At 39.5% G+C, this 20,860-nt stretch overlaps 1 protein-coding gene and 1 long non-coding RNA gene across 5 annotated transcripts in view; one reads left to right on the top strand and one right to left on the bottom strand.

Moving 5' to 3' along the window:
* The window catches only part of FAM222B (family with sequence similarity 222 member B), a 100,464-nt gene that overhangs the window by 46,498 nt on the left and 33,106 nt on the right, over positions 1-20,860 (bottom strand). The window contains exons 1-2 of one of the 4 annotated variants that reach the window (XM_023585589.2): positions 12,142-12,675; positions 11,553-11,592 (exon numbers count right to left, since the gene is read on the bottom strand). The exons of 1 other annotated variant lie outside the window; for it this stretch is intronic. The gene's annotated coding sequence lies outside the window, so the exon portion shown is untranslated. Of the gene's footprint in view, positions 1-11,552; positions 11,593-12,141; positions 12,686-20,860 lie in introns of those variants that run through there. 2 more of the 4 variants (XM_058283156.1, XM_004449908.3) reach the window with 2 other exon arrangements.
* On the top strand, positions 12,862-20,115 carry LOC131274844 (uncharacterized). Its single transcript, XR_009182166.2, has 2 exons — positions 12,862-13,241; positions 17,418-20,115. It is a non-coding gene; the product is annotated as an uncharacterized lncRNA (long non-coding RNA).

The following is a 20,860-nucleotide window of genomic DNA, read 5'->3' as shown; positions in this document are numbered from 1 at the left end:
GAAAGTGACTGGGAGCTGCCATCTTAACTCCGCACCTGGCACGAGGGGAAGTGGGGTGCACTGAAAATCACAGTATTGGTGGGGACCAGCTTCTTTCCATCCAGATCAGATTGCAGCTCTAGCCTAAGACCCAGTGCCACCTCCGACACGGAGGAAGCTGCAGGGACCTGCGCCAGCCTCTCTGGGAAATTACTGACCAAGCCATGGAGGCCGGTGATTGTCCTACTCTGATGGTGCAAGCCACCCCAGGAGCTATTCTGTGACTGGAACTGGAAGCTCCATTTCCCAACAACAGGGGAGGAGGAGACAGTTTGCTACCAATTTCAGCTACTGATTAGTAGACTCAGATGGCGAAGGAATAACCCTAGGAACAGCTGGGGTGTGAATTTGTCCAAGTCGGAAAAAGGCGGTGGTCGCCATTTTGACTCCACACCCAGCCTGAAGGGAAGTTGGCCTGACCAAATATCATAGTGATAGTAGGCACTGGTTTCTTTGACCCGGATCAGCCAGCAGCCCTAGCCTAGGCTTCAGTTCCACCTCTGGCAGGGAAGAGACTGGCTAGCTCATTATCAGTCTATCCAGGTAACTGAGGGTACCTTTGGATGGCACAAACAATAATTAAGTCTACTGGGGCAACTGCAGTCATCTTAGAGCTGCACTGCATAGATTGCTGCCCACACCTGCCACACCTGCAGCTCCACCCATGCCCCAGGCAGGGAAGAAAGGGGTGTAAAGCTTCTTCAGTCTCTCTGGGCAACTACAGTCTAGGCTTGTACAACTTGGATTATTCCACACAACTGTGACTCTGTCCCTACCTCTGGGAAAGGAGAAAGTTGGGAGAAGTTTCATCAGTCCCTGGGGTAATGAGCACAGTGTGAGCCTCCACAGTTTGTAGCACCAATTACATCCTTGGCTCCTACTACACCAGCAAAGGAGAAAGGGAAAGAAAGCCCTAAACCAAAGAGATAAACTGCACCCAGAATAAATACTCCAGCAATCCAGATGCCAAGACACCAACCAAAAATTACAATCCACACTAAGAAACAGGAAGCTATGACCCAGTTAAAGGAACAAGATAAGCCTCCAGATGACATAAAGGAGTTGAGACAACTAATCATAGACTTTCAAACAAATCTCCTTAATAAATCCAATGAGATGGCTAAAGAGATTAAGGATATTAAGAAGACATTGAATGAGTACAAAGAAGAATTTGAAAGCATGCACAGAAAAACAGATCTTATGGGAATGAAAGGCTAAATAAAGGAAATTAAAAAAAACACATGGGAATCATATCATATCAGATTTGAGGAAGCAGAAGAAAGGATTGGTGAGCTTGAAAAAAATGGCCTCTGAAAATGAATATACAAAAGAACAGATGAAGAAAAGAATGGAAAAAATTGAACAAAGTCTCAGAGAATAAACTACAGCCAGAGATGTGCAAACATACGTGTCATGGGTGTCCCAGAAGAACAGAAGGGAAAAGGGGCAGAAGGAATATTTTAAAAAATAATGGTAGAAAATTTCCCAACCCTATTGAAAGACATAGATATCCATGTCCAAGAAGTACTCCCATCCGAAAAAATCCGAATAGACCAACTCCGAGACCTATACTCTTCAAAATGTCAAATGCCAAAGACAAAGAGAGAATTCTGAGAACAGGAAGAGAAAAGCAATGCATAACATATAAAGGATATCCAATAAGAGTAAGTGCTGATTTCTTACCAGAAACCATGGAGGCAAGAAGACAGTGGTCTGATATATTTAAGATACCACAAGAGAAAAACTTTCAGCCAAGAATTTTAAATCCAGGAAGACTGTCTTTCAAAAATGAGGGTGAGTTCAGAATATTCACAGATAAACAGAAACTGAGAGTGTTTGTACCCAAGAGACCAGCTTTGCAGGAAATATTAAAGGGTATGCTCCAGTCTGAAAAGAAAAGACAGGAGAGAGAGGCTTGGAAGAGAGTCTAGAAATGAAGATTATATCAGTAAAAGAAATTAAAAATCTCAAAAGAGTGGTGAACATAAAATATGACAGATAAAACCCAAAGGACAAAATGGGTGAAATAAGAACTGCAGTAATAACATTGAATATTAATGGATTAAACACCCCAATCAAAAGACACAGACTAGCAGAATGGATAAGAAAAGATGAGCTATCTATATGCTGTCTGCAAGAGACTCACCTTAGACCTAAGGATACCAACAGACTGAAAGTGAAAGGCTGGAAAAAGATACTCCATGCATTCAATAACAACAGCAACAACAACAAAAAAAGCCAGAGTACCTATACTTACGTTAGATTAAATAGACTTTAAAAGACCTTAGTGGAGAGGCAGATGTGGCTCAAGCAATTGGACTCTGGTCTACCATATAGGAGATTCAGGGTTCAATACCCAGGGCCTCCTGGTGAAGGCAAGTTGGCCCGCACAGCAAGCTGGCCCACATGGAGTGCCGGTCAATGCAGAGAGCTGATGCAGCAGGATGACACAACAAAAAAAGAGACACAGAGGAGAGATAATAAGAGATGCAGCAGACCAGGGAGCTGAGTGGAGCAAGAGAATGATCGCTTCTCCCCCACTCCGAAAGGTCCCAGGATCAGTTCCCGGAGCTGTCTAATGAGAATACAAGCAGACACAGAAGAAAACACAGCAAATGGACAGAGAGAGCAGACAATGGAGGGAGGGGGGAGAAATAAATAAATCTTTAAAAAAAAAAGACAATAATGTAGTAATGTATAATCTGAGGAGGAAGTCAGGAAAAAAAATTCCATTTACAATAGCAACTAAAAGAATCAAATATTTAGGAATAAACTCAATCAATGATGTAAAGCACTTGTATTCAGAAAACCCACAACTCATTGTTAAGAGAAATCAAAAAAAGACCTAAATAATTGGAAGAACATTCCATGCTCATGGATTAGAAGACTAACATCATTAAGACGACAATTCTATCCAAATTGATATACAGATTCAATGCAATCCCAATAATTTCACCAGCATTTTTAAAATAAATGGAAAACATGATTATCAAATTTACTTGGAAGGAAAAGGGATCTCTGAATAGCCAGAAACATATTAAAAAGGAAAAATGAAGTTGGTCGCTTCCAGACTTTAAATCATATTACCTCTCTACAGTGGTAAAAACAACATGATACTGGCATAGACAGAAACATAGACCAAGTCAGCCAAACTGATGGTTAAGATACAGATCTATGGTCAAGTGATATTTGACAAGCCTGTCAAACTCACCCAGCTCAGAAAGAACAGTCCATTCAAGAAATGGTGCTGGGAGAATTTGATATACATAGCCAAAAGAAGGAAAGAGGACCCCTATCTCATACCTTATACAAAAATTAATTCAAAATGGACCAAAAACCTAAATATAAAAGCAAGAACCATAAAGCTTTTAGAAGAAAATGTAGGAAAATATCTTCACAACCTGGTGGTAGGTGGTGGATTCTTAAAGGAGATAAGAGGAGGACTGAGATGGACTACGGTGTTTAATGTATGTAGAAGTTTTAATTAACTTTATTGTAGAAGTGTGGAAATGTATAGAGTTGATGGTAACACAATATAGTAACAGCTGGTTTATAAATGGGAATGTGGCTGAAAAGGGTAGTCTAGGGATGTAAATGCCAATTAAAAGTAAACTACAGAATAATCTAGGGACTAAATAACATGGTAAACGCAGAGGTGAATGAGAATTGTGGTTGATGGTACAGATGCAAGAGTGTCCTTTGTGAGTTAGCGCAGATGTACATCACTACTGCCAGGTGGTGGAAATGTAGTCACCGGAAAAATACAACTGGAGTAACCTAGGGACTGTGGATAACGGTGATATTCATGTATCTAAGCCAGAGATGTACTGTGTTGATAATGGCAGAGTATGGAAAAAGTGTTCCAAATGTATGCTGTGGATCTGGTAATAGTCTGATGATATTATCTCATAATCTGTAACAAATATTCCACCATGGTGTGGTGTGTTCATAGGGGTGTTATATGGGAATCCTGCACATGCGCATGACTGTTTTGTAAGTTTACAGCTTCTGTTATAAAAATATATTTAAAATGTAATAATTGAGTGGGTTGGGGGAAAATACACCAAATGTAAAATAAGAACTATAGCAAGATTTTGACGAATTCTTTCATCATTTGTAACAAATGTCTCACAACAATCAAGGCCTTAGTAGTGGGTTGATGTATGGGACCACTGTATATTATGCATGTTTCCTTTGCAAGTTCACAACTTTTACTATACACTTGTTTTTTTAAATATTTTATTTTTTTAAATTTTTAAATTAATAGATCACAAGGAACAGTTATTATGTCATATATGATATAAAAATAATAATTAATAATAATAGGGTAGGTTGAGGGAAAAGTACACCAAATGTAAGATACTTTGGATGGTAGTAATATTTTGGTAGGATGCTCTTTAATCATTAGTTAAAAATGTTTTGCAACAACGCAAGGTATTTTTGGTAGGATGAGGTATGATGTCCCTGTATAATGTTATATATGTTTGTTTTGTACATTCACAACTATTACTACACACTTATTGTTTATGCATGTCTATGTATGTGTAATATATGTCAATAAATTAAAAAAAAAACACACACAAAAAGCCAATTAGACTACACCAAAATACATCTCCTTTTGTATCATTCGGTTTGTGTTTTTGTTTTTTTTTTAAGATTTATTTATTTATTTATTTCTCTCCCCTTGCCCCCCCACCCCGGTTGTCTGTTCTCTGTGTCTATTTGCTGCCTCTTCTTTGTCCGCTTCTGCTGTTGTCAGCAACACAGGAATCTGTATTTCTCTTTGTTGTTGTTGTTGTTGTTGCATCATCTTGTTGTGTCAGTTCGTGTGTGCAGCGCCATTCCTGGGCAGGCCGCACTTTCTTTTGCGCTGGGAGGCTCTCCTTACAAGGCACACTCCTTGGGCGTGGGGCTCCCCTATGCGGGGGACACCCCTGCATGGCACAGCACTCCTTGCGTGCATCAGCACTGTGCGTGGGCCAGCTGCACATGGGTCAAGGAGGCCCAAAGTTTGAACCGTGGGCCCCCCATGTAATAGACGGATGCCCTAACCACTGGGCCAAGTCTGCCACCAGCTTTGTGTTTTAGTTTGTTAGATTTTAAGAAATTTCACCAGCAAAGTTGTTATTCAGTGGGCACAATGGACTGGAACTGCCTCAAAGTTATGTATACCTGTCCCAACTGTATAAACGTCATTGTCCTTTGTTGGATATTTGAAATGGATATAAAATAAATTGGTCTAAAGGGCTAGGAAAAAAAGTAATAGTGTGGTGGTTTGGAGCTATGTACTCCAGAACAAGCGCTTAAACTTAATCCATTCCTGTGGATGTGAACCCCAATGTAAGGAGGACCTTTCCATGAGGTTATTTCAGTTAAGGTGTGACCCAATCCAATTGGGATGGGTCTTAATCCTATTACTGGAGTCCTTTATAAACAGAATGAAATTCAGGCAGAGAGCAAAAGCCAGAGAGAGAGCAATAAGAAGGTGGAAATCAACAGAACCTGTAAAAGAAGGGAAAGGCCAAAAGAGGCCACCATATACATTGACATGTGACAGAGGAGCCAAGGATCAAAGATCACAGGCAGCCAGACCCAAAACACAAGTCTTCAAGGGGGAAAGAAAAGCATCATTTTGACAACACCTTTATTTGGACTTTTCCTAGCCTCAAAACCATGAGCCAGTAAATTCCCATTGTTAAAGCCAATCCATTGCATACTATTTGCTTGAGCAATCAAGGAAACTAAAACAAATGGTAAAACCAGTTGTAGCACACATCTCAGAAGGTCCCCATTGTGAGTATATCTTTTCCATCCAGATAAGTACCAATATATATCTAAGTTCTATTTCCTATAATTAAGCTACTTGCCCTTTTGGCTAAACTTTACACTCTATCCCAATTTCACGGTAATTCAACATTTTAATAAAGATTATTAAATACTGTGGGGAAAAAACGGCAATTTATCAATTTGTTTTAAAGAGTTGAATCTTTTTTTCTGTAATGCAACAAAGTAACGCATACCTGCACACACCCAAGACTACTGTTGGATGCAATTCTGACTGATAAAGACTACAGTATTAATCAGCCAAAGGGGTGCTAATGCAAAATACCAGAACTTGGTTGGTTTTTACAAAGGGTATTTATCTGGGGTAGGAACTTACAGATACCAGGCCATAAAGCATAAGTTGCTTCCCTCACCAAAGTCTATTTGGAGCAAGATGGCTGCTGACGTCTGCGAGGGTTTAAGGTTTCCTAGGTTCCTATGTTCCTGGGGCTTGCTTTACTTTGGCTTTAAGGTTCCTTCTTTCCTGGGGCTGGCTTCTCTTTCCTCTGTGTGCTGACTTCCCAGGGCTCCAGTTTAAGTCTTCAGCATCAAACTCCAAAATCAAAACTCCAACATTAAAAGCCCCCAACTCTGTTCTTCGCAGACCCTTGGTGGGTGGGGACTGGGTGGGGACTCAATGCCCTAATCTAACTCAGTCAATGCCCAGGTACAGAACAGATTACAAGCATAAGCCAATATTTCTTTTTGGAATTCATGAATTATATCAAACGGCTAAAACTACCATTTTCTTGATTGAGTAATGATACTTTCCTAACTAGATGTTGGAAGCTGAGAGATGAACAGATGTGGACAGATTAGGGAAAGGTGGTAGAAACAGAATTTTAGAGAGCTACAAAATTGGTGTGCTGACTTGAGGTAGCATCAGCCTTTTATTTCTGGGTACATTAAGGAACAATCTCCCAAATACATACTATGAAAGATTAGAATGATATATTTCAGTTGGGGCATTTGTTCGGCTTGGAGAAGAGGCAAAAACAAAAACATAGCTTGCCGAAAGGTTCTGTTCCAACAAAATTTTGCCATGGACTATGCAAATAGGCAAAGGACTTTTACTTGAAAGAAGAGATTCCTTTTCTCTCTCTGGGAAAATGTTCTAACAGCATATCACACTCCAATTGCACTATACCTCACAGGGATTGAATGAAGCCCAACAACTAAAATCCTTTGTAAAGTACTTTACTGAACGCACAGTAACACCTGGAAGGGTAGGTCAAACCAAGATTTGGATTCATTAATCCACAGTCCCACTTTCTATTCAATGAAAAAGATTCTGAGAGAGTAAATTAAGTAACAAACCAGTACCTTCACAGCTATAAAATTAACATCTTCACAACAGTAAAGTCATTTACAGCTGAATAGCTGGGTAATGCAGAAGGCACCATTCAGGAACTCAGAAAAAATGACCTGCAATGAGTTGCCTTTAATTTCTCATGGTCTTGATACTCCTTTCCTTCTAATGTAGACTAAATCCTATCCTTTACATAGTAAAATGGAAAATAAATGAAATACCCATAGTAGAAATGCTTTAGCTTTTAGAAGGAAAGAAGACATCTAAGTTAGAACTAATAATGCTTATGCTTTTCCTCTGAAGTGATGGAAATATAGTCTAAATCATTTCATTTCTGCAAGTGGCATAAAATCTGATTTCCACTCAGATCAGCAACTGATGCTCAAACCCACTTAGCTGAATGCAAAGAAATAACAACTGGTCATAGAAATTTTGCCATTTAAATCTTAATATTCAATTATTCTCTCACTTAAAAATATAAGAAACTGGTAACATTTTTCCACCAAATAGCATTTAAGGAAATCCCCAGCATTGAAGTGATTATTTACAGTACTTCCTCAATCACAACCTGACTATTCTAAATGGATTTCATTTCAGCCAACAGCTCTGATGATTAGCACATACAGTCCAGTGTTAGAAGAGGGCTTTGCTTTGGAAGCAGTCCTTCTTTGGCTTGGTTGACTACAGCTCTCTCGTAAATGATGAATGACTCGCATATCCTATGGGGCCAGAGGATGCCAACAAAGAAGACATTTTCATTATCAGAGCTGGTTAATCTATGATACACTAGAAGATCTCAATTTCTTCATAAGACCTCCATGCAACCAGGTAACAATGGTTAAGTCTTAAAGTATTAATTAAATAAAACAGGGAAACTACCTCAAGGACAATAAACTAAGTTGAACTTTTTTAGGGGTCTGGTATTGAGCTACATACTACTTTTGATGATTAAGAAACTTAAATGTAATCCAAGCTTTTGGATATATTGCCTGCTGGTATCTTAAATGACCAGAAAAAGAAAACAAATCCCTAATTGGCTTGTTCAGCTAGAAAATTCCAGTTAAAAAGTAGAGGAAATTGGCAGCCGATGTGGCTTAAGCGGTTGAGTGCCTGCTTCCCACACGGGAGGTTCTGGGTTTGGTTTCCTGTGCCTCCTAAAAAACCAAAAAACCAAAAAACCAAAAACAACCAACAACAAGCAAAACAAACGAAAAATCCACCTCAGGGGAACCTATGTGGCTCAGTGGTTGAGTGCCGGTTTCCTACACACGAGGACCAAGGTTCAATCCCTGTACCCCCACCCCGTACCTCAAAAAAAAACACAACAAACTAGAGTAAGTTAAAAAAAACTACTGTGATGTGGCCTTGGGAATATCTTTGCACTTTACCTGTCTAGGTCTGGCTTCACTACCAAATCTGGGTCTGGCTTCAAATCCAAATCACTCTTTACATTACTTGCTTTAAGACATGAGTTTTCCCTACCTCAGAGACATGCTAAGACCAATAAAAGTATGTTTATTTAATTAACCAGGTGAAACCTGCTGCCTAATCCAAAAGTAACAATATTTATCTCCTTAATACTGGGAATCGTTCTTGGGCTGAAGAAACTCGGTTAACCTTTTGTAAATTGTTATATATAATTATATCCTACAACTCCACATTTAATTTCAAAATATGTGTACTAAAGGTACCAAAGGATTCCTTTAACACAGACCCCAGGCTTTGTATTTTCTTATTCTATTACCCTATATATTTACAGATAATGAAAATCTCTAAGCAAAATTCAAAGATCTGGCCAACAAAAGGACTGTCCAGTGTTTGTTATTCTACAAAGTTTGGGAGGGAGCAAAAGGTCTCAATTCTAAAAAAAATGAGCAATTTGAGTGTCTGGTTTAAAAAAAAACAAAACAAAAAAGATAGGTTAAAAGTTGATATCTGAAAGGGAACTTTGTTTTGAATGGCTCTAACAATCCCATAAGTGTAACATCAAACACAGTCTGGCTAATTAATTCAGTGGGCTCTTCCCCTTTCACAGTCAGACTGAACAGCTCTGAGGATAATCTCCTTCATTCTCCCAGGGCTCAGTTGGAAGATTCATTATTTATACCCTCAATTGTTTACACTCTTCTATTTTTCCATCTATCCTGGCCCAAGGGCAGTGTTATATCACTGGCCTGTTTCCAAAATGAACGTATTAGCTCACTGTCTTTCTAGTTACAAAACCAAAGATAATCAAACAGTGGTATCTTAATATTGGAGAGCAACCCCACCCACCCTTGATCCAGGAGAAGTTAATGACAATGCTAGCCCACATTACCGAAAGTTAAGTTATCCTACTTGGATGAAGTGAGATCCATGTATCAGTCTAGTTCTTTATTTTGAGCCACTCAGCAACATACACGCACATCCAAGATAAGGATGTACATCCTTGGATAAGGGCAGTATCCTCAGAAAGGCAGGTTTGACCCTCACCAACCGTAGACCTGTAAACTACATCTTGAGGATTAAACTAATTGAGATGCAATTTGCCTAGCAACCATTCATCACAAAAAGTTCAGTAATTCACCAGCAATCCTTATCTGTGTTGTAAACAGATAACAGACTCCACCAAGTCCCCTACCCTCTGGATTCAGACTCCAAGTAAACAACTTTCTCAAAAGATTCAGCTTCTGATATTCAACCTCTGGAGAAGGGGGTTATGCTTAAAAGCACAAAAAATACTGTCTCTGACACCGGACTGACAAAACCCAATAGCTAAAAATGGTTATCAGGACATCTTTATATGAATCCTTTCATTGTCTCTAAATAAATTTCTCATGTTGATAGCAGCATTCTCAGGTCTTTTTTGCCTCTAAAATTTTCTCACCTTGAGCAAGTTTTTCCCAATTCCAAACTTTACAACACTCAAACTGATATTATGAGAATCAAGCAACACCAAGGGTCCAATTTTTCCTTCACTTTCTCAAGGGGATCACTTCATATTTCTCATGTGAATGGAGGATTAGGCTTGAGTCTCCCTTTAGAGAGAACACCAGGCCCCTTTTTCTTAACACATTCTAAACTGTGACTCATAAATAAGGACAGATAAAAACAGATTGCTAAAGAAAATTAAATCAGCTACTTTAACCCAGGCAACACTATGTTCCCTCAACCTAAGAGATTATGGGAAGTCACCGTTTCATATATTGTTTCCCTGCAGAGACCAAGTTTGGGGGTTTCCATCCTCCTTAAATGATGTTTGTAGATCAGTGTACATAAACCTATGATTAGTTCTATACATAGTCTTTTGTCTCCTGGGAAAAACTCTTCGGGGAAATCACTGCAATATGAGAAGCACTGATTACCCAAATGAGCCAAGAAAACAAACAAACAAACAAAAAGTAAACAAAGTATAATAAAACTTTATAAAACTGTATTAACTGCTCATCCACGGGTAGAGAGAGAATTTACCTAGGAAGCCTAGAAAGGCAACTTGTTTTGTGGTAGAAGCAAGTTGAAATTAATAATGCTTTAATATGGCCTCCAAGTGTTTTTGTGTGTGTGTGGTTCGTTTGTTTTTTTGCCATTTCTCCAGCTTGTTATATCTTAGACATCAAAATGCATTTTGTTTTATATACTACCTAACTGTGAAAACTTCAATCCCAATTTTTTTTAAACAGTTCATCCTCACTAACAAGTTAGATAAGATAACAACATGGGGGGATCCTCTTTCCCTCCCAATTTAAACATGATCCAGGGACCTTTAGGAACAATGGATAATAATGGGTAATAACTAAAAAACCCAAAATACAACATATGATTGCTGTGCGACAACTTTTTTGCACAATTCTATACTAAGGTTACCTGACATAAAAAGTATAAGAAGTTTCCTGATATCTAGTAAGTTTCCACAACTGAGACGGTTTCCTATCCCATCAACCCTGTTTTCTTCACAGTACTTGCCTTCAACCCAAATTGCTCCTAACTGGTTATGGATCCAATAAATCAATGCAAAGAAATAACACAAATCCAGATAAAACTGTAAGAGAAGTCCAGCATATCAATTCTGTCTTCCAAACTTAATTCCAGAAAGAAAAGTCTCTGAAAACTAAACTTGGATTTCTCCAAGAACCCTGAATAACTTTAATATTTACCAAAATGCTGTCAAAAAAACTAAATTTCATCCCTTCTGGCATTCTAGTTCTTTGCTAATCAACATTAAGCTAAAACTGTTTCAAACACATTTGGCTGAAAATGTACAGTTAAAGGAAATTTACTATGAACAAAGCCTGCCTCCTCTGTGTGTATATATGTATATGCACATATATCCTTTGTTTCTAACATCATAAATTTTAGGTCTTACATCTTCAATTGATAATTTTGCATTCAATTTCAAACCTACCAAAAGATTCCTGGTTTTGGCTGGAGATGAGATCCGTGTCCTTTCAGAAAGAAGGGATACATAAGTTGTGGAAGCAAAGGAATTCAACAGAGACAAATATAATTTAAAATGTAATGTTACAATTACCCAAATTCATAAAGTAGGGAGGAAAAAAACCTTTGCAAAATAAACAAATTTAACAGAATTAATCTGGATTTTATAATTTGGTCTTTGTTTTGAGCACAGAAACGAATCCCTCTGAGAATCTATGAATATAAGGCATATACTCAAGGTGTAACAGATAAAACTTTTTAAGTTTCAGTAATGGCAAGGTTAAGTTTGCCTGCTCTAGTTGGGTATCTCCAACAGAGCTGGGCTACTACACAAAGCCTATAGCAACCAATGTACCGGGACTTCAGCAGAGTTAATCTCTAACAACTACCAGGATTTCCTTTAACCACCATTTGATAGGGGCTGCGCTCTTTTTTTACTAGCACCTCCTCTCCTTTCAGATTGGTGTTGCTGATTAAGACAGTCGAAGTATGAAAAATGGTGAAGACACACTTAATGGACATGGTGATGTAGTACAATTCCAAAACCTCACTCCTACCTTGCCTTTTTTTCCCCGGCTTACTGCATCAGATGCCACACAAAAAAGGGCTCCTCTTTTCAACATCAACACATCAGTTTAAAAAAAAAAAAAAAAGAGTCCTAAATCTCCTTACCCGGCTGCAGGGGTGAGAAGGGAAGGGAAGGGAAAGAAGGCTGAAGAGTAAGAGAATCTGAAAATTAAAATAAACTCGTGGGATGCGGAGATCTTACTTCCATTTCCCCTTTTCTTACAAGGTTAGATAGGCTGAAGTCAGGGTTGCGTTAGAAAATGCACTCACACACCTTGAGCCCAGGAAAGGAGGTTAGATTCACACCGCAGCGCTCGCTCGGTGGGGCTCCGGGCTCCGCCCCGCCCGCCCGGGACAGCTCAGCCCTCCTCGCCCCGCCCCGGGAGGATGGATGAAAAGGGGTTTCTAGGGGACTTGGGGGGGGGGAGGGGGTAGCAGCTCCGAGTGCCAGGCTCTCCGAGCTCAGCACTCCGCCCAGCGCCTATACCCCCTCCCCACGCCGTCAGCCTCTCGCGCCCTCCGCCGCCGGAAGCCAGCCCCGCCCCCTCAACTCCTTCCCAGCTCTCCCCTAGTCTCCTCCCGCACGCACAGCCAATGGTAAACCAGAGAGCCAGCAGAGCGACTCGTCAAGCAGCCAACCGGGGAGGCCCACCGGGAGGTCAGCCGCCGGGGATAGGCCAGCTACCCGCCGGCCCCAATTCCCACCCCGCCGCTGCTCCTCTTTGTTAGCGCTGCTCGCGACTCTCCTGACCTTATCCCGCAGTTGGGCCAGGTGATGCCGCGCCCCTCCTGCTCGCTCTCCCGACCATTCTCTCCGCCAGGGTACTTAGAGTGACCCCAATGTGGTGGGTACCTCCTAGAGTGCCTCAGACTTCCACAGCAGTTGCCACGGGAGCACCGACAGCAAAAAGATGCTTCCCCGAGCCTCTCTTTGCCTCGCCCTTTTTTCAAACTAATCGATTGAACTCCCTCATAACCGTGGACGGATGTAGGTTTGCATATTAGATCCGCTATTCCCATCTATTCTCCTGACCGGAAAATCCTGCTTCCCGTGACGCAGAAATTAAGGGAAGGAGGGCGTATTGGAAAGGTATGTATCTGGAAGTTGACGGGTTAAGGGAGGAGGGAATACATCAAGTCATCTGCAAAAACAAACACACACACAACCTGGTTCAGATACAAGACCCCTACATCCAATTAAACCCGAGAAAGACATTCGCTTAGGTTTCAGCACAATTAGATAGCAAACACCTAAATCTTGTTCAAACCTAGCATTAGAGAAAAACGAGTAACCGCAGGCCGCTGCATAACTGGCAGGTTGTATCAACACTTCAATCACCAATGCCAACTTTAGGGCATAACACTGCTGGGATGGAATATGCTAAAGATTGTAGGATATTTTCTTACTCGTAGTGGAAGAGCAGTGCATGGAGTTCATTTAAGAAAACCAAGTAAAATGTAGGTTGGGATGGGCAAGCTGTTACCTAGATTGTCCTTTATATCCACACAACTTTTGCACCTGTAAGATGGTAAGTAGCTACATCACAGTCTACAACCAGGCTTAGTTCCCAATCCCTATTATAATTTTTAAAAGTGAATTAAACCATAAAACTACTTTAAATAACCCCTTCTTACATGGAGCTTGAAGCATTTCATATATACAAGCTCAGTCTTCCTGGAAAATGGAAAAGGAGTTGTATATGACCATTTTAGAGTCAGCTCATTTTTCTAATGGAATTAAAGGACTCTGGCTTAAACAAATTAATAGAGAAACTTAATTGGTGTCTCAGGCTTTATATGAAAAGAACAAAATGGGAAGATTTTTCATTAATTTAGATTATGTCCCTAAAAGTCTACCAGATTAGTTAGCAGACAAGTCCAGCCATTCCCTATCTTCCCCTGACCTAAAACAAAAATTCCCAAGAGCACAAAGGCAGTTATAACTCTCCTTTACATCATTTAGCAATTCCACTTTTCTATATTAAAATATTTAAATAATACTTCAAAAAGCTGCTTTGTAAAATAACTGACCTAAAAGGTCCGAGGGAAGTTTCTGTGTCAATACCTTCTTTAAGTTTCCAGCTTTGTTGATAAAGGCCTTTTTTTTTTTTCAATTTAAGTATTACATAGAAACTAAAAATTAAATCCTTCCAAGATCACTTATGAACCAATTAATTTGCCAAGGCATCAAAAAAGATATATACCAGTCTTACCATTATCACATAAGTGCTTTACAACTAGATAATTCAGACAACTTCTAATACCTTTTTCTAAAATATAAACAGTGAACTCATAGGGGGAGTCTAATACATTAACTGAAATTTAAAAAGTCAAACTCATCTTGCTAAAAGTATTTTTATAGTCCAAAAAACTCCAGAGGGATTGTAACTTTAAAAAAAAGATCACGGGTGTTGAAAAAAAATTCATGTCCATCCACAAAGGAATAAACAAAATGTGATATATACATGCAGTGGAATATTATTCAGCCATAAAAAGGAATGAAGTTCTGAAACATGCTACAACATGGATCAACTTTGAAAACATATACTAAGTACCTAAAGCCAGACATGAAAGGACAAATACTGTATGATTCCACTTATATGAAATATGTAGAATATGCAAATTCATAAATTCATAGAGACAAAAAGTCTTATAGGTTACTAGGGGTTGAGGAGAAGGGGAGTAGACAGTTATTGCTTAATGGTTACAGTTTCTGTTTGGGGTGATGAAAAAGTTTAGGTAATAGATGGTGGTGATGGTAGCACAGCATCGTAAATGTGATTAACACCACTGAATTGTACAATTAAAAATGGTTAAAATGGCAAATATTAAGTTTTATATGTTACCACGCACAAAAAAGGAAAAATGGGGGGGAGGGTCCTCCAAAACATTTCCTTCTGAAAGAGTTCTTTTCATGCCATTCAAAGCTACCCTTTCCAAGTTATTACCACTACCTAACAATGATCCTTCCCCAACTATGTCTCTGGGGGGTCACTATAATTTTTTTCCCTTTTTTTAGGATGTACCAAAGATTGAACCCAGTACCCTGTACATGGAAAGCAGGCACTCAACCACTGAGCTACATTCTGCTCCCCAATAAGAGTTGGTTTTTTCATTTGTTTTTGTTTTTAGGAGGTACCAGGGATCAAATCCAGGACCCTTGTGTATGGGAAGTAGGTGCTCAACCACTTGAGCTACATCCTTTCCCCTAAAATTTCTTGCTAGTCTCCTTCATTGCTCATATCACTGCTTTCATCGAGCAGCTCTTCTCTTTAAGAACTGCAGAAACAGTTCAATTTATTGCACATTTACCAGATGCAAGGCCATGTGTCAAAAAATTTGTTATTTTACCATCATAATAAATCTTTGAAATAGATATTTTCTCCATTTTTACTTATGAAGAAACAAATCCAGAAAGGCTGAACAATCTGCCCTAGGTCACACAATTGGGAAATGGAAAAGTAAGTCAGTACTAGTACTTGAGTCTTCCAGGCTCCAAGGCCAATACTCCTATCCACTATGCTTATGATGGCTCTCTACTGAAATGTCATTCAGCCAAGCTCCTACGCTCTGGAATTTAAATTCCATAATCTGGCACTACCCTACATTACCAAATTTACTCTCTCCCTTCCCTCAGCATATTCTCCCCACTTTAGTCAGTCTGGACTGCTTGATAATGTCTGAATCGTTGATTTCTAACTTCTTGCCTTTACTTACTAAGCTGTTCAAACCATCCCATTTACAGCCTATCCATTCTTCAAGGCCCAGCTCATATTCCACCTGCATTGTGGCACCTTTCTTGCTGTCAGCAATGATTCCTTTTCTGAATCACTACCACACAATTCAGTACTTAATTGTTCTGTTGTTGTAATATGTAATTTGTCTTCCTAATTAGAATGTAAGCTCAGAGCTCATATTATATTTGTCTTTGTATCTTCTCCCTTTTTAATTGTGAACTGAAGGCATACACAATTACAGTTCTCAATATTTAAACCAGTAAACTAGAGCAAAAGAGTGGTCCAAGGGATCACTTAAATGGCTCAAGTTCTTCTAACAACCACCAAAACTAAAACCATTAATAACTTTCTTCATTCATTCCCAAGATAACTCTGCCCTTACCAACAAAGTACTTATCCACTCTCTGTGCTGCAATAGTCATGAAAAAATTGATAGGGGCTTCAAGAGGACTAGTAATGTTGTTCATTGATCTGGGAGATAGTTACATAGGTATGTTCAATTTGGGAAAATTCATTGAGCTGTACTCTTACAATGTGTACATTTTTTCCCAAATGTTTTTATATCTCAATAAAATGTTCTTAAAAGCAGCAAGTTTCCAATTGTATCATAAAATGATCACATCTATTTTTAAGCACATATAAGTATTATATATATGTCTATAGATCCAAGAAAATGACTGGACATATACACACCAATCTGTCAACAGTGGTTACCTCTGAGAAGTAGAGAGGAGTGAAATATTTTTTTAATTTTTATTTGTTTTATTTGATCTTTATAAAAATTAAAAACAGGTAATTTTGTAATTTTTAAAATCATTTTTAGACTTTTTTAAAAAAGATAAATAGATCACACGAAAGTAATTTTGTAATTTAATAGATTTTTTTATTAGAGAAGTTGTAGGTTTACAGAAAATTATGCCTAAAATACAGACTTCCCATATGCCACCCTATTATTAGCACCTTACATTAGTGTAGTACATTTGTTAAAACTCATGAAAGAACATTTTTATAATTGTACTATGAAATATATTCCAGGGAAGCAAATGTGGCTCAAGCAATTGAACTCCTGCCTACCACATGGGAGGTCCAGGGTTCAGTTCCCAGTGCCTCCTGGAGAAGATGAGCAGACACATAGAGCCAGCAAATGGACATAGAGAGAGTAGACAGTGAGTGCAAACAATGGGGGTGGGGGGACAGAAAAATAAGTAAATCTTAAAAAAAATAAATATAGTCCATCTCATTTACAACAGGGTTCATGTATTGTACAGTCCTATATTGTTGGGGTTTTTTAAAATTTTTATTCTAGTACCATATATACAACCTAAAATTTCCCCTTTTAACCGCTTTTGAATATATCATTCAGTGCTGTTAATTATGTTCACAATGTTGCACAACCATCACTAGCATCCATTACGAAAACTTTATGATCAGCCAAATTAACTGAGTGGAAGAATTACAGATTTTTTAAAATTTCTCCTCACCCCCTTGTTGTTTTTCACTTGCTCTGTTTGTCTTTCTTGTTTCTTTAGGAGGCACTGGAAGCCAAACCTGGGACCTCTGATGTGGAAGAGAGGTGTCTAATCAGTTGAGCCACCTCTGCTCCCTGCTTTGTTAAGTTTCTCAATATATTTTTCCTCCCTGTGTCTCTTGTTGTGTCATCTTGTTGCACCATCTTGCCTTCTCTTTAGGAGGTACCAGGAACCTTTGCTCTATGTTTTGTTGTGTCTCATTATGTTTTCTCTTCTTGTGTCTCTTGTGTCACACCTGACTACTGCACCAGCTCGCTGTCTTCTTTAGGAGGCACCAGAAACTGAACCAGTGACCTCCTGTGTGGTAGGTAGGAGCCCAGTTGCCTGAGCGACATCCACTTCCCTATTTACTTTTTTATAGTTTCTACACCTTTTTTGTGTGTGTGTTTCTAAATTTTTTATGTTAATCCTGTCTTTCTTTTATAATCAGCTCTCAGAAAAAGGAGAAAAAGATTAATAGGCTGCAGCGCTTAAGAAAGTGCAGCCTGGGAAACGGACTTTGGCCCAGTGGTTAGGGCGTCCGTCTACCATATGGGAGGTCCGCGGTTCAAACCCCGGGCCTCCTTGACCCGTGTGGAGCTGGCCATGCGCAGTGCTGATGCGCGCAAGGAGTGCCGTGCCACGCAAGGGTGTCCCCCGCGTGGGGGAGCCCCACGCGCAAGGAGTGCGCCCCGTAAGGAGAGCCGCCCAGGGTGAAAAGAAAGAGCAGCCTGCCCAGGAATGGCGCCGCCCACACTTCCCGTGCTGCTGACGACAACAGAAGCGGACAAAGATACAAGACGCAGCAAAAAGACACAGAAAACAGACAATCAGGGGAGGGGGGGGAATTAAATAAATAAATAAATCTTTAAAAAAAAAAAAAAAGAAAGTGCAGCCTGCCCAGGAATGGTGCTGCACACACAGAGAGCTGACACAACAAGACGACACAACAAAAAGAAACACAGATCCCCGTGCCGCTGACAACAACAGAAGTGGACAAAGAAGACAACGCAGCAAATAGACACAGAGAAATAAATAAATAAATAAATCTAAAAAAAAAAAAAGATTAATAGGCTGGGCTGAAAACTAGTTCAGGTAGCATCCATCTAGTCTGAACCCCTGTTTTCACCTAAATATTTCTCAAGTAGCCTATTTTGCAAATTTCCTAAATGACATTTATAAAAGGAAAAAAAAAAAGAGAAAACAAGTGGTTTTGACACTTAATTTACTCCAATCAAAATAAGTGTACAGTTTACAGTAGAACTGAATAACAGGGAAACGAATGTGGCTCAACCAAATGGGCTCCCATCTACCATATAGGAGGGCCAGGGTTCAATGCCCAGGGCCTCCTGGTGAGGGCAAGCTGGCCCACACAGAGTGCCAGCCCGTGTGGGAATGCGGCCCTGCACAGGAGAGCCACCCTGCACAGGAGAGCCACCCTGCATGGAATGCCGCCCTGTGCAGGTGTGTTGGCCAATGCAAAGAACTGGAACAGCAAGATGATGCAACAAGAGACACAGGAGAGAAAATAAGAAGATGTAGCAGAACAGGGGAGCTGAGGTGGCACGATAGTAATTGCCTCTCTCCCACTCCGGAAGGCCCGAGGATCAGTTCCCAGAGCCGCGTAATGAGAATACAAGCAGACGCAGAAGAACACACAGGGAGCTGACAAGGGGGGAATAAACAAAAACAAAAACTGAATAACAAAACAATAACAATGATCTAACCTGAAGAGAAACCAAATACTCTTAAAAGGCATTTTCCCAGAAGGAAAAGGAAAGGAAACCTGACCAACCGCTTCACGGACTGGTACCTTGTTTGAGGGTATTCCATAATTCACTGCAGTAACTATTTTTAATGCAAACAAAGACTGATTTTCAAGTTACCATCTCCCCAAATCACTCATCTGTATCTACTACCTGTGAAGACTTTTTATTCTTTCCATATTAGCTTTTCTAAGACACCAAGAGGAATGAACAGAAAATAAACTGTTTTAATACAGTTGATTTTTAGTTTGCCCAATTCTAGACAAATTACATTCTAAAGAAATGGAGCAATAGGCATAGATATTCTACTGTTTTGGAATCTTATTGTTAGAAAATTTTCATTTTATTTGATAATTGCTGCTAAAAGTGAAATTTACTGGTAAAAAAAACAATTGGGGGAAGCGGACTTGGCCCAGTGGTTAGGGTGTCTGTCTACCACATGGGAGGTCCGCGTTTCAAACCCCAGGCCTCCTTCACCCGTGTGGAGCTGGCCCATGCGCAGTGCTGATGCGCGCAAGGAGTGCCGTGCCATGCAGGGGTGTCCCCCGCGTAGGGGAGCCCCACGCGCAAGGAGTGCGCCCCGTAAGGAGAGCCACCCAGCGCAAAAGTGCAGCCTGCCTAAGAATGGCGCCGCCCACACGGAGAGCTGACACAGCAAGATGACGCAACAAAAAGAAATATAGATTCCTGTGCTGCTGACAACAACAGAAGCGGACAAAGAAAGAAGACCCAGCGAATAGACATGAGAACAGATAACTGGCAGGGGGGGAGGGGAGAGAAATAAATAAATCTTTAAATTAAAAAAACAATTGGCATTTTAAAATTTTGTTTTGTTTTGAAAAAGAAATTTATCCCCCATTTAAATTATTAGATCTTTTCAGGGATGAGTTTGGGACAGAAAGATATTTTGAGTATTACAATGTTATTTTAACCCAATTAAAGGATGCCTTTAAGGTCTGTGACTTTGTAAATTTTGAAAGTAGCTTTTTAAACTCATTCTGTAGATGTTTTCAGTTCTCTGAAAGTATACTTCAGTTCTCTGAAGTATGGGTATTTCTCTCATCTTAAAAAAAAAAAGTGATTCTCTCCAAACCTACTTATTTCTTGACTAAACGGAAGGTAACGAAGACCTCTTTCATGCATTTTAAGTGAGAGGTACTGTTTCTATCAGTCCTGATAAACATTTCTTCCCTCCAAAATAATTTCTTATTCAGAGTTGTAACTACTTGACTATAGCTTGACATAGGAAATTGCTGGATACTACAAAAATTTAAGTGAAAGGAAAGAATTGTTTCTGAAAGACATATATTTAAAACACTTGCTACCAATATTTTAATCCTTTAATTACTTCCTAAAATGTTATTTTTTCAGCCTGTGTGGCTTAGACCCATCTCATAATCTATTATACTAATTGGAAAGAGGTTCTAAACACAAGCAATGTGCATTTTTCAAGCAGATCTGCCCAAAGCAGTGTCCTCTACATTTATTTCTCTAGTTCTTTATAGACTCATCCCTTACTGGAGTAGATAGAGAATGCTCGATTTTGCTAGACTTCTTGCTAACGCTAAGGGAAAGTATCATTAGTAATTTTAGTCACAGTTGGTTCTGTGACAGAACTTAGAACAACACCCTCATTCCACAAGTGTGCTTAGGTAGGTGGATGTGATTTAAGACCTGACACAGGGAAGCAGATTTGGC

Source organism: Dasypus novemcinctus, chromosome 21 (genome assembly GCF_030445035.2).
Source record: "Dasypus novemcinctus isolate mDasNov1 chromosome 21, mDasNov1.1.hap2, whole genome shotgun sequence".
Classification (NCBI taxonomy): domain Eukaryota; kingdom Metazoa; phylum Chordata; class Mammalia; order Cingulata; family Dasypodidae; genus Dasypus; species Dasypus novemcinctus.
This window is presented reverse-complemented; position numbering and strand designations above follow the sequence as displayed.